The sequence below is a fragment of the Trachemys scripta genome, chromosome 1 (assembly GCF_013100865.1).
Source record: "Trachemys scripta elegans isolate TJP31775 chromosome 1, CAS_Tse_1.0, whole genome shotgun sequence".
NCBI classification, from domain to species: domain Eukaryota; kingdom Metazoa; phylum Chordata; order Testudines; family Emydidae; genus Trachemys; species Trachemys scripta.
Window position 1 is genome coordinate 97,756,999 of NC_048298.1, and position 6,749 is coordinate 97,763,747.

Consider the following 6,749-nt stretch of genomic DNA (forward strand, 5'->3'; position numbering starts at 1 on the left):
TACGTTTTCGGTGAGCTGAGGGCGCGCTGCATGCTGGGAGGTGCTTTGCATGCTGGGAGTTGTAGTTCTACGTCATAGTGCCTGCGTGTCTTCCCCATGGGTCAGCACCACGCCCCTTGCTTGCTGGTAGCTGTAGCCTCTGCCTTGTCGTGGACTCTGGTACGTGGCTGGAGGCGACGGCCGATCCGCAGCGCTGGTTGCTCTGGCTGGGTCATAGTGGCCACGCCCCCAACCTCTGCCGTAGTTTAGGGCCAGATTTTTAAAGGTATTTAGGCACCTAAAGATGGTAAAAGTGCCCTACGCACCAGCTGCATCATTGGGCTCCAAGATCCCTTTGAAAATGTGCTCCTGACATCTGCCATCCCAAAGCAGTGACGTTCCTGCAGCCACCACCGCCGCAGCCCCTGCCTTTTGCACCCTATGTGTCTAGGGTTACCAATTTTGGTGGGACATATTCCGGGAGGTTTCATCATATGACATAAGCTTTAATGTTTAATTTCTAGAGACTCCAGGACAATCCTGGAGGGTGGCCCGCTCTACCTGTGCACTCGGTGTAGCAGCTGGCTCCATGTGACAGGTGTCATCATCATAGTAGGAGTCTTGCATAAGCTTGAATGCGTGTGAACCCTGTACACCCCCTCCCCACTTTAATCCTGCTCTGGGCCGAAAAGTGCTAGACAACACTGTAGGGTTGTCAGCTGTCTAATTGCACAAACCCAAACACACTTGCCCCGCTCCTTCCCCAAGGCCAAGCCCCTGTCCTGCCCCTTCTCCGAGGCCATGCCCCCAGTCACTCCATCCCCCCTCCCTGCATCACTTGCTCTCTTCCACCCTCACTCACTTTCATCAGACTGGGCCAGAGGGTTGGGGTACGGGAGGTGGTGCAGGCTCTGGGAAGGAGTTTGGGTGCAGGTTCTAGGCTGGGGCAGGAGGTTGAGGTGTGGGAGTGGGTGCAAGCTCTGGCCAGGATGGTGCTGGCTGCTTCTGGGAGCAGAGCCATTGCAGGTAAGGGAGCCTGCCTTAACTCCATTGCCACGCTGGACCGCTAGCGCCCCAAATCTCCCGGTTTGGCTGAAGTAGCCTCCGGGAGATAGAGCCCGATTCCAGGAGACTCCTGGCGAAAGTGGGAGGGTTGGCAATCCTACAGCACTGTCACTAACAGAAACTGCAGGGTGTTTTGGTGGCTGAGTACACACAACTTGCAATTAGTCATAACATAGTGGTTAATGTGTTAAAAGTGTCAGAGGATCTTTAATGACTGACAGATAGGACAATATCATGCAATATTCTGTACAAATTCTTTTGAATTAAGTTCAAGTGTTTTAGGAGTTCATCGTATTAAAAATAAAAAATGGGGGAGGGGACCATAGATCTCCAGGAACTAAGAACAGTGGGCTCGGGGGGGGTGGTTAGGCAAATTTACTCAGGTTGTAAAATCTTATAGGAGCTACCATCACCTGGACAGAGGCTTTCATATATTGGTTCATAGTAGTTTATTCAGGAACTAACACATAAAGAGAGGACTCTTGGTTAAATAGTCTGAGTTAAAAACTGGCTCAGGATTTACTTACTGATCCAAGAAATGGACAGCACCATCTGTGGACATGGGGCCAAATGAGTTGGAAGGACTTGGCCCAGTCTGTATTATTGATCTGAGTGAAAGCTGTTATGAATGTATGACCACAAAAAAATCCTCGGGTGAGGTTTGAAGGATTATACACCATCCAGAACCCTTTTTGGAGGTGGGGTTATTGCTGGTAATCTTATTAGCAGGCATGTAGGTTCTTTTATTGTTTTAATGTGTTTTCTCTGTCATGCTTTTACCTTGAGAATAAATATAGTTGCTTAGAAAGAGCTGTGTGGTAGCTTAAATTGGCAATAAATTCTCTGAGAGAAGGGAAGCAGGCCTGGTTAGGCAGGCTGCAGGGTGGGGTGAGTGGGCCAGATGCCCAGGGCACCAGGGCCGGCTTTAGCAAGAGCGGAGCCCGATTCCTGGGGCTTGCTGCAAGCCCCGCCCCCAGGAATCAAGCCGCGCTCCGGCCGGGGTTGCTGGGCTTGGGTCTGGCCCGGAGCTGAGCCGTGCCGCGGGGGCTGGGCCGGGCCGGAGCAGCACTGCGGGGGCCGGGCCGGAGCCGCGCCGGACCCGAGCCACGCCGCGGGACCCAAGCCGGGCCGGACCCAAGTCGTGCCGCGGGGGCCGGGCCGGAGCCGCGCCGCGGGGGCCGCGCTGGGCCGGAGCCGCGCCGGACCCAAGCCGCGCCGCGGGACCCGAGCCAGGCCGGACCCAAGTCACGCCGCGGGGGCCGGGCTGGAGCCAAGCCAGGCCAGAGCCACTGGGGCCTGCGTGCTCGGCCAGAACCGGGGCTGGACTGGGCCGCGCCTCCCCGGAGCCCTTCTAGCGCCCCCCTGCCACCCCAGCTTACCTGGTGCTGCCTGCCTGCCCCTGCTTCTTTTCAGACTTCCTGCGAATCTCTGATTCGCGGGAAGCAGGGGCGGGGGAGGAGCAGGGGGCGGAGCCTTTAGGGGAGGGGAGGAGGGGGAAGTGAGCTGAGGGCGGGGTGGAGAGCTGCGGCGCGGGGCCCTCTTAGCGCGGGGCTCAATTCAGACGAATCTGCTGAATCGGCCTAAAGCGGGCCCTGCAGGGCACAAAACCACAGGGGTGGAAAAATGGGGGAAAGAATTGCTAAAAAAACCCAGCGGGGGGAGCAAATATGCTTGCTCATCCCGGGGTGTTAAAATGTCTAGTTACAGCTCTGGCAGTCTGTCTTTTGCTGGGGGTATCAAAGTGTAGTCTGGGAACTATGCAGCCTGGAAATATTCCAATCTGGACAAGGAAGAGAAACATGTGTCTTTACACAAGAGAGCTGGGGTGACAGCTGGGGAAGCCTAGAGTGGGTGCCCTTGCTGGACCATGAAGGAAAAATGCACATGCAGTTGTCCCAAAGTTGTCCCATAGATGAGTAATCTGAAAGTTGGATCTGCCTGCAGTAGAGTGTCCCCTAAACCCATGGTGGGATACTGGCTCAGTACTGACTCAGAGCAAAGAAAGGCTGGCAGCTTAAGTGTCTCCATGTTTCCCTGGTTTAATGTTTTAGAAGCACTGGAAGTTGAAAAGTGTAGATCTACAATGTACCTGAAGTTCTTTTTTGCGTATGAATAAGACGTTGGAAATGTCCCATACTCCAACGTGCTTAAGCGAAAAAAAGAGAAAACCACTGTTTTCATTTCACACACTGGTCATCTATTCAGCCTTATACATGTTCAACGTTAAAGGACTTCCAAGAAGAAAGAGATTACTTGGCAAACAACATTTTCCCTTGACTTAATAAACTCTGCACTTTACAAATGACATATTTCAAAGCGTTTGATCTGAGACGGTCAACAGAAGAGGTACAAAATCCATCCTGCTCAAGACTTCACAAACAACATTCCAGTCTACAGCTAAAGCTTTGTCTGGACTACATAACAAACTGATCACTCTTCTTTCTTTGCATGCTGGGCCAGACGTGGTGTGTTTCACCCTGAAAACTCATTGTCCTTACCTCCTTGTTCACCGGACATTCAAAGTTTATCCAAAATAGAAAACACTCTATTTTGCAGCAAAGAATGGTTATCCTTGGGTTCTTGATGAAGGAAACCAACACTACAGCCTGAGATGGAAATAATCCATGCAGTTTTTCTGAATGATTTGCAGTATCAATATTTTTACTTCAGAGTTTATTGCTACACTGATGACAAACTTTTGAATGCTGCAGATGGAGAAGAGGGAAGAATATTTTTCTAGCAGGCATGTGACCGTGACTATGAAGAATTAAGATTAAGAGAGTTCAAGGACTACCTGTCAGATGTTAGAGAGATCTGTGTGAATTTGGAGAGAGAGTTTTCAAAGACTGGTCAGATGAAATTGAAAAACTTTTTCTTGCTTTGAAGCCTGAAAATACAGGTTAGTAATTCAGAAATTTGAATAAAAGAAGCACAATATTCCTAGAACTCTTAAAAAACACACTTTCAGGATTGAGTTCTTTCTAAATGTTTCCTACACAAAGAGTACAAATGCTGTGGGAGTACATACAGGCATCTGGAGGAGATGGGAACTCAGAGCAGAATAAAGTGGCACCTATATACCTGTGAATAAAATTTTATTTTTAACAAGCTTTATGAGTGTTTTGCAGCTCATTCTTCTGAGATATGGGAAATTAGAATCATTCATCTCAATCCCTCTGATTTTCGGGGGTTGAGATAAAGTGGAACCCAGATCCAAACCAACTCGGTTATTGGATTTGCTAAACCAAGAAACCACAGATGAAGTTTGCAAAAACTTGGGTTTTGCAAAAAAGTGGGGTTACCCAACTCTGATAATTACACAAAAGTTGAATTATTGTTTGTTAGAAAACATTTGAAAGAGTTAGGATATAAAAAAAGCTAGGCCTTGTCCTGGTCATGTAGAGGTCATGGCATAATCTGAAGTACAGTATAACTAAGTGTTGATTACTTTACTTAGATTATATTGTTTGCATATTGAAGTTCACTTTCATTAACGTTCTGTTGTAGTGTACAGTACAAAGACAATATATAAGAAAGTCCAAAGGAAGTTTGATCTCTTAAAAATAAATTAAGAGATTTTGCTTAACTAGTCTTCACCAAAGTTTAGCAAACCTTTTCTAATGGTTTCTTTTATTCCTTAAATCATGAACACAGTCTTGAACACTCTTATCATGAAGCTTTTGCTTCAAAGTGGTATAAGTTATCTTTGCCCTCTGACGAATCAAAGGCAGTTTGAGATCTTTGCTACATTTGCCACTAGTAACATTCAAAATGAGCATGAACATTCTCTCAGGTGGTGACTCACTTTCACTTTCCAGGCATTAACACCAAGGTAAAGTGTATTGAAATGTTATAGTCTTCAATTTAAATTATTTCTGAAAAAGCAAGTATTCTTTTGACAATTGTACGTGCAGTGATTGTATAAGACATAGGCAGTGCTGAATTTGTGCCAGGGCTTGCTGGGGATCAGGGTTGGCAGTTCATAGCCCCGGCACCTCTGGGCTTGGTACATAATTACGAAAGTAAAAAAAACCTCTATTTTTTGCTCTGAAATGTGTTTTTCTTAAAATTCTCAATACAGTTGTATCCATTGGGGCGTAACCAGGACGGGATGAGCAGGGCAGCTGCCCAGGGTGCAAAGCAAGGGAGGGCAGAAAAATGGGGTGGATGAAAAAGAAAATGATAGGTGTAGAGCACTGTTGCAGGACTGGGATCCCACAGGTCTCATTACCATACCATGCCACCCTTACTTCTGCGCTGCTGCTGGTGGGGGTGCTGTCTACAGAGCTGGGCACCCGACCTGGTCTGGTAACAGGACATGCAGAATCCCAGACCCATTGCAGGGCTCTACCCCCTATTGTTTTTTTTTTCATCTGCCCCATTTTTCCACCCCTCCCACCCTGCTTTGCAGCTTGGGCAGCTGCTCTGCTCACCCCGCCCTGGTTAAGAGGAACGTCCCCTGGAGTGTTGTGCTGCTGCTTATGTGATGCTTGAGCCCTGCATGGCACCTGAACCAGAAGTCTGGTTACCACAGGGTGGGAGGAGGTCCCAGGTCATTTAACCTGTGCCAGCCCCTTCTCAGCCAAGACTGCCTTCTACCTGCAGGCAGGCTCCTTGAGACGATCCAGTGAGCAACGGTGGGAGGAGGAAGAGAAGTAAGCAATGGGGATGGGGTCTTGGGGGAGGGGGGGAGAGGTGGAATAGTGGGGCCTTGAGGCAGGGAAGGCAGAGCAAGGGCAGGGCCTCAGGGTCCAGTTACCAGCAATTAGAAAGATGGTAACCCTAGTTATTGCTGAAGTCTTCATGGCATCTATCAGCTTAATGCCATGTGTACTTGTAATAGATGGAATAGATCGGGGTGGCCAAACTTATTGACCCTCTGAGCTGCATACAACAATTTTCAGATTTTCGAGAGTCAGGGCGTGCCTGCCAATGCTTGGGACTTCAGCCCTGTGGAGAGGGGGGCCTCGGGGCTTCAGCCCTGTGGGAGTTGCCTGCCAGAGTTCAGGGCTAAAGCCCTGCTCCTGCTGAAGTCCTGAGCCCCAGCAGGCACACCCGGGGGGCTGAAGCCCTTAGACCGACCTCCCTGCCAGGCCGAAGCAACATGTTGAGGCGGGCACATCCCCCCCGATTTTTGCCAGGGTTTGCTGGCCCCGCTCGGTCACATGGTGCTGCTGGGCCCTTTCCCTGCACGGCAACTGCAGAAGCTAGCAAGCTAAGAGCTGCGGCCATGGGGAGAGGCGGTAGCAAACAGCTGGGAGCTGAGGGACAGCTGCTGCTTTTGCTGCAATTTTAGCTCTCTGTGAGCTAAAGCAGTGGCCTCTCCCTTCAGAGCTAACATCTGGGAGCTGTGGGGGAGAGGGGGCTGCTGAGGGTAAGAGAGCGTGTCTAGGGTTACTATCTCTCATAAATAAAAAAAGAGGACCCTCCACAGCCCTGGCCCCGCCCATTTCCCCATCCCTAGCCCTGCCCCAACTCTGCCCCTTCCCTGCCCTAACTCCGCCCCCTCCTCCCTCCCACTCCCAGCCAGGGGGAAAGGGATGCCCCAGCGCTACCGGCTTCAGGGTTTGCCGGGCAGCCCCCAGACCCTGCGCCCCCAACCAGTGCTTCCCCAGCGGGAGGGGAAGCGCCCAGCCAGGGGCGCAGGGTCTGGAGGCTGCCCGGCAAACCGTGAAGCCGGTAGCGCTCGGGCTTTGGGCAGCCCC